Consider the following 11,626-nt stretch of genomic DNA (forward strand, 5'->3'; position numbering starts at 1 on the left):
AAAAGAAAAGAGTTCTATTTAAAGAAGTGTTTTGAGTTCTTTGGGATATCTTGGTGAGTGATGAGAGTTGGGTTTTGGCATTTGAAATTGAAGTTTGAACTTGTATATGTATGTGGAAGGGTAGAACAATGGAGATTGAGCATTGTATGCATGTGTTGATCCCTTTCTTAGATATATTATTTGCATTACCAAAGCTACTTTGTTTTGAGAGTAAACAACCTTTAAAGAATGTTTTGAACTTCTTATTTCATCATTGAACAAAAACATTTCCTTTCCAAACCAAATGACTTGGACCTTTTGACCATTTGCAAGATTTTCTATTGAGTTTTCTTAATGATTGTTAGAGAGTTGTTGGATTTGGGTTTGTGGAATCATAATGATGAGTGTAGAGATCAAAAGAGTTGAATAGGCCTAGAGAAGTTAGAGAAGAATGGAAGTTTTGCTCTAGCTAGTTGTTATGATTATGCAAGGTTGTTAGGATGAGAGCTAAGAAGAGCATCTTTTGGTTATGAAATCCCTGTTTTCAAACCTCTCCTCCTTGGTTCTTGAAAATTTACTTGAGGACAATTAAAAGACTAGTGTGGAGGAGTTGATATCTTGCATATTTACATGTTTTTAGCTTTCATATCTTATGCATTTTGATCATATAGCTTAGATTTTAGTGTCTTTAGGATCCATATTGCATTCATATGTCCCTATCAGGTGTTGGAGCATACTATGAGATGATGTGAAGTGTTTAAGAGCTCAAAGATCCAAAGGAGGTGAAGAATGAAGCTCAGCAAACCAAGTACTCTCTTAGACTCGACTAGACCGGAATGTCGAGACCGGAGTCACCATGCCGGGCGTGAAGAGACAGGACCGGATTGTGAGGACCAGGAAGTACACCCCGGGCGTGAAGCCATGGACCAGAATGGAGGACCGTGAAGTACACCCCGGGCGTGAAGCCATGGACCGGAATGGAGGACCGTGAAGAGCAAGCCGGGCGTGAGGCAGGACCGGGATGCAGGACCGGGATCACCATGCCGGTCGTGAGGCAGCTTGGGTGAGAGAGTGGTCTAGGCTGGTTTTCTTAAACCGGTCCGGTTCGACCCAATTCGACCTTGGGTCATTTTAAACACTATTTTGAAGTTCTAATTAGCCTTATCCAAGGGGCACTCTAGTCTTTTATCCTATGTGTCTCTCTTTACCCTAAACCTAAGTATAAATACTTGTAATCTCCATTTTGGAAGGATTATCTTATTTTCTCTTAAGAATCACAAAACCTCTTTTGTGTGAAAGTTCTTCCCTTTTGTTCTTGTGTTCTTAAGTGTTTATAATTTTATTTCTTGCTTTCTTAAACATGATTAAGCTTGGAAACCTCAGGGTTCAAGAGTAATCATGGTGATTAGTGAGTATCCACTTTTGGATTCATGGGTTAGGGAGATTAAGGGTGATTAGGCTTGATCTAGGGTGTTTAGGTGTAGATCCTTCTTAATCCTTGCTAGTAGAGTGTTTTTAATGCTTCTTTAGAGCTGGCCTCTCTAAAGTTGAGTTCTAGACATTTCCCACCCACAAGGTGTTCGATAAAATGTCTGAACCAACTCTCCTAAGCTTTTAACATACTCTACCAAAGAGATTTGTTGTTAAAGGTGTTAAGATGGCTATTAGACTAGTCATTAATGATTGCTTCCTAAACATTCAACCAAAGAGATTTGATGCTTGAGTTTTGGAAGTGAATGAGCATTCATCTAGAGATAGAGTTTGTTTACTCTTGTGTCTAGGTCTAAGGTAGATAGATTGATTGAAAACTGACACCTTTAGATTAAGTTTGATCACCCAAGGTCTAAATCCCTTATCCCATGAATTCTTCTTCTCATAATCAAAGAAAGTTTCTATCTTTATTACTTTTTAGTATTGTTCTTAGCATAAAAATCATTCACTCAATCATTAGACTTAGATTAAGTTTAGACCTGTATTCTTTTGCTTTAAAATGAACTAGGAACGGATTGACATCTGAAGTACTACTTTGATTTGCATAATTGGACCCTTGAAAAGTCCTCTTATCAAATCCTTTAGAAGCAAGGCGCTTAATCGAAAACATGGCAACAGGAAGATGTTATGAAGAGATGAATGAAGAAAAAGAAAAAGCTATAAACTCAAAAGAAAATACTGAGTTAGCTGAGATAAAGAATTCTATAGATTCGCTTCATTCCCTTCTGACAGATCGAAATCCACCTAACCTATGCCAGTACTACAATAAAACTACTCCTATATTAGGAGATGATCTCGACTTTACAGAAGAGTTAGATACTACTGATCCTCATTCTGTGTTTAACGTCGACAGCTTCACACGAGATTATGAAATATGTGTGCAGTCTCGTACCGGGAGAGAGAAGTACAATCGAACAAGCTTTTACTGGAAACCGTAAGATGAAATCCGATTTTAATTGGAAAATAAACATCGTTTACGGTAAACTAAATCAGAAGATGGATTCATTAATTGAACACCTTCGGAGAATGGAAGATCGAATAGCTAACCTTGCAAATACTCTGAAAAGAGAGACAGACCGTCTTCCTGGAAGGACCAATGCTAACCCTGGGGCAAAACGCCAGGCATGTGCCGTAATGTTGCGACGATGCCAGCAATGGAAAATCATCAATAATGCAGGGAAAAGCAATTTCAACCCCATAGAACTTCTTGACAATGATGCTGACTCAGGAACATCCGAACAAAGAAGGAACTCTTCAAATAAAAAGGATGAGGGAAGAACTATAGACTTAGAAAAAGAAAATTCTGATCCCAAGATCGAAATCTATCGTCTAGACGAACCGACTATCGATCGATCCACTGGGAAGGAAAACGATCGACCGTCTGGTGGCACTAACAATTGCAATACACAGCCTACCGGAACTGAACGAGTCTATAGAAGTCCACCCCCATTCCCTCCAAACAAACCACAGACCAAGAAGGCATTGGAACATGCAATTTGCAAAAAGGCCTTTGATAAAATCACTTTCGAGCTACCCCTCAGTGACGCCATTAAGATAGCACCCTCAGTCAGAAGTACGTAAAAGATATGATATCTTCGAGTGGAGAACATAGCGTGATGATGGTGTCAGAGGAAGTAAGTGCAATGATACAAGGAGGAACTTCAATCAAAAGGACTGACCCTGGTAGTTTCGTCCTAGATTGCAAGATACAAAACACGCACTTTCCTCGATCTCTTTGTGATCTTGGTTCTAGTGTAAACCTCATGCCATATTCAGTGGCAGTTTCATTAGGTTTTTATGAATTTGTTCCAACGCCAATCACTCTAGTTCTAGCTGATCGATCTATTAGGGTACCCGAGGGGATCCTCGTAGATGTACCAATCAAAATTGATGATTGCTTCATACCAACAGATTTCGTTGTACTAAAGTATAAACAAGTACCGGAGGACCCCCTTATACTGGGTCGGCCCTTTTTGGCTACAGCCGGAGCAATCATAGATGTTAAAGGAGGAAAGATTAACTTAAATGTCGGAGATATATCAATGAACTTCGACATGGAAAAGCTAGTCAAACGTCCTCTGATAGACGATCACGCCTTTTACACAGAAGAAATTTCTGAGATAGAAAAAGAATACCTTATGGATATATGTTCTGATGATCCACCAGGAGACGCATTCACTCCTAATGAACAAGAAATTCTGAGCGTAGATAGCAGGACATAAGATTATGCAAACCTTATGGACGCAAGTATCGGAATCGCAAATGAAGAAAATGATGATTCTGAAATTATTATGGATCAATACCTTAGGAAAACCATTGATCGATCACCTTCTTCATCGACCAACTGGAGTAAAGAAAAAGCACCCAGAGTTGAACTAAAACCACTTCCAGCTGGCCTAAAATATGTGTTCATTTGCGATAAATCATATCCTGTCATTGTTAACGCCAATCTCACGAATGGAGAGCTTGCACTTCTATTAAACAAACTGCGTAAGTATAAGAGAGCAATCAGGTATTCTCTCGATGATATTCCCGGAATAGCTCCTGACCTTTGCATGCACCGTATCCACCTTGAAGAAGATGCAAAAACATCTATAGAACAGCAAAGAAGACTGAACCCAAACCTGAAAGAGGTAGTAAAAAAGGAAATAATTAAACTCCTGGATGCTGGAGTTATATATCCTATCTCAGACAGTAAATGGGTAAGCCCTGTACATGTTGTGCCAAAGAAAGGTGGAATCACAGTGGTTAAAAATGATAAAGATGAACTTATCCCCACACGCACTGTCACTGGACATCGAATGTGTATCGACTATAGAAAACTGAATGCTGCTACTAGGAAAGACCATTTTCCTTTACCTTTCATCGATCAAATGGTAGAAAGACTGGCCAATCACAAATATTATTGCTTTCTTGACGGATAGTCGGGATTTTTCAAGATACCGATACATCCTGAAGATCAGGAAAAGACAACTTTTACTTGTCCTTACGGAACATTTGCATATCGCAGAATGCCATTTGGACTATGTAACGCACCAGCCACTTTCCAACGTTGCATGATGTCAATATTCACAGACATGATAGAAGATTTCATGGAAGTCTTTATGGACGATTTTTCGGTATACGGATCAAGTTTTAAAGATTGCCTAGACAACTTGTGCAAAGTATTGGAAAGATGCGAAGAAAAGAACCTTGTCCTAAATTGGGAAAAGTGTCATTTCATGGTTAATGATGGTATAGTCCTCGGACATAAAGTTTCTGCAGCCGGAATAGAAGTGGACAGGGCCAAAATCGAAGTAATGACTGGTCTACCGGCACCCACGAATGTTAAAGACATAAGGAGTTTCCTTGGGCATGCCGGGTTTTACAGAAGATTCATACAAGATTTCAGTGAGATTGCTAGACCTCTAAATAATCTTTTATGCAAAGAGGTTAAATTCGATTTTACACCTGAATGAAAAATAGCTTTCGAAGCGCTGAAAAAGTCTCTTATAACTGCCCCAGTCGTACAACCCCCGGATTGGAATCTACCTTTCGAGATTATGTGCGATGCGAGTGATTTCGCAGTTGGAGCAGTCCTAGGACAACGTAAAGATAAGAAACTGCACGCTATCTACTATGCAAGTCGCACACTCGACGAAGCACAACGGAATTACTCTACCACAGAAAAAGAGCTTCTAGCAGTAGTTTACGCTTTCGAAAAATTCCGCCGGTACTTAGTTGGAGCCCATGTTATAGTCCACACTGATCATGCTGCTATCAAATACTTAATGCAGAAGAAAGATGCTAAACCACGACTCATAAGATGGATCTTATTACTCCAAGAATTCGATATTGAGATCAGGGATAAAAGAGGAGTAGACAACGGAGTCGCTGATCATCTTTCCCGAATTTGAATTGAGGATAAAGTTCCTATAGATGATTACTTCCCTACAGAGAATATCGCTCTTTTGGACACTTCGTTCATAGGTCACATATCGCTCAAATCTGACGGATTATTGGACGACCCTAATGACCAATTGTTGATTGACATTACTGATACAAAATCAATCATAGCCATCAGTGACAGAACATCATGTGAACTTATTGACATACCAGTTAAGGTTGCCTGTAATGCTTTGAATCACAATATATCTGATGCCTCTCTAAAAGAAGCAAACGCGATTGGACAGAACATCAAAGATCGACCTTGGTATGCCGATATAGTTAACTATTTAGCCGCTGATTACGAACCAGAAAATTTAAAAGGCTATGAAAGGAAGAAATTCTTTCGTGAAGTTCGGAGATACCATTGGGACGAACCCTATCTCTACAAGCACTGTTCTGACGGCATATATAGTAGATGCGTCTCTGAAGCTGAAATTCCAAATATTATTTACCAATGTCATAGCTCTGACTACGCAGGACATTTCGCCACTTTTAAAACAGTCTCCAAAATTCTCCAAGCAGGATTTTGGTGGCCAACAACATTTCGCGATGTTCACGCTCATATAGCAGAATGCGACAGATGTCAGAGGAGAGGAAAAATAAGCAAGAGACATGAGATGGAACAAAATTTTATCTTGGAAGTAGAAGTCTTTGACTGTTGAGGAATAGATTTTATGGGCCCCTTCCCATCTTCTTATGGATACAAATATATCTTAGTCGCTGTAGACTACGCTTCAAAATGGGTTGAGGCAGTTGCTTCTCCAACGAATGATGCATCTGTAGTTGTCAAACTTTTCAAGAGCATTATCTTCCCAAGATTTGGAGTTCCCAGAATAGTCATTAGTGACGGTGGACCACATTTCATCAACAAAGTTTTCGACCGATTACTTGAGAAGAACGGTGTTCACCATCGAGTCGCTACACCTTATCACCCACAAACCAGTGGTCAAGTAGAAGTTTCGAACCGACAAATCAAAGAAATTTTGGAGAAAAATGTTCGAATAGATACGAAAGATTGGTCTCGCAAACTAGATAATGCCTTATGGGCATATCGGACCGCTTACAAGACACCACTGGGAACAATACCCTTTCATTTACTTTATGGGAAATCATGCCATCTACCAGTTGAATTGGAGCATAAGGCAGCCTGGGCAACCAAATTATTAAATTTTGATATTAAGCCAGCTGCCGAGAGACGTCTCATTCAGCTCAATGACCTCGATGAAATCCGACATTTGGCATATGAGAATTCGAAGTTATATAAGGAACGAACAAAAGCTTATCACGATAAGAAAATCATATATAGAAACTTTGAACCGAATGATCAAGTTCTCATATATAACTCCCGCTTAAACCTTTTCCCTGGAAAACTTAAATCTCGTTGGTCCGGACCTTTCACCATCAAGGAATTAAAACCTTCCGGAGCACTAACAATCATTAGTGAAGACGGCAACGAGTTCACAGTAAATGTGCAGCGAGTAAAGCATTATTGGGCCAAGCCACCAGACATAAAGCCCCTTCCGCTGCTACCACTCCGTGATAACTAAATACAATTATCCTAAGTCGTGCTAAAGACTTTAAACTAAGCGCTGAATGGGAGGCAACCCATTTTCTCTTTATTTTTAATATCATTTTCATTTCAATTTTCATTCTTAATTTATTTTTATTTTTAATTTTAATTTTATTTTTATTTAATTATTTTATTTAGGATTTATAATTATTAGTTTGTAATGTTTTGATTATTTTCTAGGCATTTACTTTTCCAATTGCATTAACATCGATCGATATCAACCATGTTGTATCGATCGACACGGGGATGTCGAGGCAACCTTTCATTTAACTCGACATCCGCCTCTTCTTCTCTATTCTCGCAAACCCTAGCCGATTTCTAAAACCTCCTTTTCTCTCTCGTTTCTTGAAGATTTCAATCGATTCTTCGCCCAAAACCACTCGATTTAAAGTTCTCCATCTGTTTCCATTAGCTTTTCTCTCATTCTCCAAGGTATTGATCCGAAATTCTCTTTGAATTGAAACTCTAGGGTTTGGGTTTTGAAATGGGTTAAATCGGGTTGATTTGGTGCAATTCTAGGTTGTTTTAGATGTTTAAACTGAGTATCTAAGTGTTAGGATCGTTTGTTTTGCTTAAATCCTCCCTTTTGATTTGTTTTTCGTATGAACTGTTGATTTGCAGGTTTCGCGAGTCGTTATCGATCGACAAAGACTCTGTCCTGTCGATCGATTTACGACTTTCTGATGAACGCTGATCTGATCTATCGATCGACACACCCGTGTGTGCATCGGTCGATATGACTCTTTCTTGCGAACCAATGCTAACTTCAAGTATTACTTTTCTTTTTAGATGAGCACGGATTCAGACGTCGAGAGAGGGCGGAGGACAAAGAGGAGAAGCGATCCTGCTGGCCCTTCACACCGCCGGCAGCCACGAGTCCCAAGGGACGACAAGAGGCCTCCATGGCCACGTGATGATAAGACCCCCATCGAGTACAGAGAAGGTCGCAACTTCTTAGACCCAAAGAAGGTCATCTCCAGCAGCGAGTGTCTCGACAGAGAGCTCACCGATCAGTGGGACGACTACGACAGCTTACACTACAACACTTGGATCGATGTCGACATAGAGCCCACACGTTTCATTGACCCGGAGGTCATACACAAGATGCGGATCCAGGATGACCTGTATGCGATGATTGCTCAGCTCGGCTTGGGCACCATAGCCACGCACGCCTATGACCTCCATGTCCCGTTGGTGCGCTAGTTCATGGCTTATGTCCGTCTCACCTACCGCAACGACATGGCAAAGATTGCAGGAGACGGTGTTCTCTCTTTCTTCACGAGGGGAAAGAGACAATCTCTCACCATCCCCCAGCTCTGCAGCATCTTTGGTTTCGAGGAGGATGCGACATCTTGCAGGTTCTCGCCTCTTCAGGTGCGGACGAGTTCTGGAAGATCATAGGCACAGGACACTGTAGCGGCTCAGCGACTCAGTCAGACATTCGCCACCCGACGCTCCGCTACTTCCTACGGGCTATTGCAAACACTCTGTTGTGCAAGATGGAGCCCAACAAGGTGCGCCTACATGATCTCTCACTGCTATTTCCAGCGGTGAACGGACTGGTCGATCTCTCTCACCTCGACACTGCGGGGATGGTAGTCCCCAACCTTGGAGCTCTCTTCGCCGAGCATCTGATCTCACTGAAGAAGAAACCCTTCTCGGGTTCGGCTAGGAAGAAGGAGTGCGTGGGAAGCTTGCTTACACCGATCTTCGAGTTCTGTGGTGTTCGTCTGGACAGGAGCACTACGGACCGCCGCCATCTCTTCATGGACGAGCAGCACTTGACGAACTCTGGCTGGCTCAAGGAGAGTCTTCTCTGGTTCCTCAGGATTGACGGACGCTACCGTATGTTTCAGCTCCCGCACGCCTCACTCACTGACTTCGACCATCAGGTCGAGAGGATCCGGTTCAGACCCGCAGACGAGTTTCTACTGGACCTCACCACCGAGTCTCGCCGAGTACCGATGGAGCGTGGTGTTGGAGGCTCGCAGGCAGCACCCGCGGCTCCCCTTCCTGACTTCCCGGACATGCCAGACATCCCGATGCCTGAGGCGGACTTCCAGAGGACAGTTGTGAGTGCTCTTCGAGCCATCTGGGCTACAGTCACGCGACCACCATGTGCGAGCAGGAGGAGTGTCAGAGCTCGTTCACCATCAGACCCAGGACCATCTCACCAGTACCAGCAGGAGGATGACGAGGAGGCCACCGACTAGCCTTCTTATATCTTCCCTCTATCTTGCAGACTTTTTTTTTTTTCGGATTTGCAGGATTTATGTTTTAAACTTATTTATGTTTTATGCTTTTAAACTATTTCGTATGTTTAATTTTCTTTGTGTTTGGTCTGACAACAGAGCTAACTTGAGAGTCAAGCTAGACGAGTGAGTGAGTTCCGTTCTAACACATTATCACACATCCTGTCTAAACCTGTCCATCCATACCGTCTATGGTACATCGATCGATGGACAAGACAGAAAGGTACGACACTTTGCTTCAACATCCACACTTCTAGCATTTCCTATTTTATTTATACTTCTCCTACTTATTATTACACCGAGACGGTGCAATTTAAGTCTGGGAGAGGGTGTTGCTAACAATTATCATATATCATTTATCATCTATTTTTCAAAAATTAAATTGTTTTATCGAGTCAAAAAGGAAATGAAGAATTTATGAATGATTTTCTAACCACTCTTTGGCATTACTCTAGACTTATTAACCACAGATTGCACTAGAGATACCAAAGTGGATCAACCTGTCAACTAGCCATACTTGCCAAGATTGTTTAAAGGAACCAAAGCTAACCTCCAACCTAATACTGACTATCTTAGCTTGTCTTGGGGTTTGGTATACATCGGATCGGAATCCTCGTACAAGACTGAAAAGGTAAAAGTCTGTGTGTTTCTGGTTCCCTTCCTTCTCTCTCTTCGGCATCTCAAAGATCTAAGTTTTATGTTATAAAAGATTGAAATGATTTCTTGAGAGGCAAAGGGGTAGGAGTGTCTCCCGCGACCCCATTATTCTAAATCTCATGAATGATCACACATTGTGGAAACGAGGGATAGGTAAATTACCAGAGACCCCATTATTCGCTACACTTTGTCAAGAATGTATGAGTTACAAATGCAAATGTTAATAAGATAGATTAGATGACCTTTGTGGCATCGAAACCTATTGAAATTGAAACTAATAAGAGATTAAGAGAAGAGAGTAGAGGGGAGAAAGAAATCAGAAAAGACTGCCTCTGTGTTCAGAAACTTGTTTGAGTTGAACCCATGTGTCCTTTGATCGATATTCCCAAGGTAAAGCATTCACTTTTCTTTTATCAAGAAATGAGGTTAGTAGAGGGGAATGTTAGACAAGATTTGCTAAGTTGTTGGATAGATGAGTTTGGTTGCTAAACTAGGATAAGGTATAAACATGCGTTTGTAGTTGAGACCGTTTAGATTTAAATGACTTAGAAGTAAGGATTTTAAGTTTTCAATAATAAGAGTCATGTTGTTTTCAAACCTCCTTCGAAGAGACTACCGTTTGTTTTGCTTGAGGACAAGAAAAAGAGTAGGTCTGGGGAGTTGATATACCATGAATTCCACCCACTTTTAGCCATGGTATATAAGAGTTTTCAATTATATTTACTACGTTTTCAAAGTATTTTAGAGTATTTTCAGGCACATGTACCTACTTGGAGAAAGCAATACTTTTGAGGCATTTTTGGAGTATTCCCACGAGTGAAGAATCGACCGATAGGAAACTAGTGAGATTGGACGATTGAAGCCAATTACAATCGATCGACAGATATCAAAGTGTGTCGATCAACATGAAGCCATTCGATGGATTACGATTTAGAAGATTTTCAAGTATCACAAAGTATGCTATTTTACACACTAAGTCCCTGGCCGCCTGTTAGGCTTTATATATTAGGGTTTTGTATCATTTTAGAGGCAGACTTGCTTAGAGACCTAGTGGAGAAGAGAAGCAATTTGGCTACCTTAGGAGAAGAGTTAGAATTGGAGAGATAGATCTGAGACTACAAAACAGAGAAGATCTTGGACTCCCTTTTTATTCTACTCATACTCTATGTGTTCCTTATTTCATATTAAGATTTATTCAAACCATCATGATTTTGTCTCTCATGAATATGTCTGAGTAAACCTAATTGTTAGATTTAGGTTTCTCATAAGGGTGAATCATGTGATGAGTTTGTGACAATTGTTAGGGTGATAAAATTAGTTCTTTCACTTTAGTTTCTCTTAACACTAGATTTAAGATTGATCACCCTTAAATCTAAATCTTAGGATTGATGAGATAACCAACTATATACTCTCAATACCCAGAAATAAACTAGAGTGATCTAACTGACTAGACACATGCGAAAGGTGGTCTAGATCATTAGAGAACGATTTCAACCAAACCGATAATGCTTGCTAGAATTACTGTCGATCGATACAACCATCGTTGTAGCTATCGATTGTTTGAAAGGTGTATCGATCGATTAGACGAAAGTCGTATCGATCGACTCTTTTCCGTGATAAACATACGACAATTGAGATCCGGGATCTAGTCAAAGGAGACCCTACTGGTCGTACCTATTGTTTGAGTTCAAAGAACTAAAACCCTAAAGTCACTTTCAAACTGCATAATTTCATACCTGAAAAATACCTG

The 11,626-nt window shown here is 40.7% G+C and overlaps 1 pseudogene; it reads left to right on the forward strand.

The window, feature by feature from the left end:
* Window positions 1-3,707: 3,707 nt before the first annotated feature.
* On the forward strand, window positions 3,708-9,180 carry LOC108847941 (uncharacterized; annotated as a pseudogene).
* The last annotated feature ends 2,446 nt before the right edge of the window (window positions 9,181-11,626 follow it).

This window comes from Raphanus sativus, chromosome 1 (assembly GCF_000801105.2).
Source record: "Raphanus sativus cultivar WK10039 chromosome 1, ASM80110v3, whole genome shotgun sequence".
Taxonomy (NCBI): domain Eukaryota; kingdom Viridiplantae; phylum Streptophyta; class Magnoliopsida; order Brassicales; family Brassicaceae; genus Raphanus; species Raphanus sativus.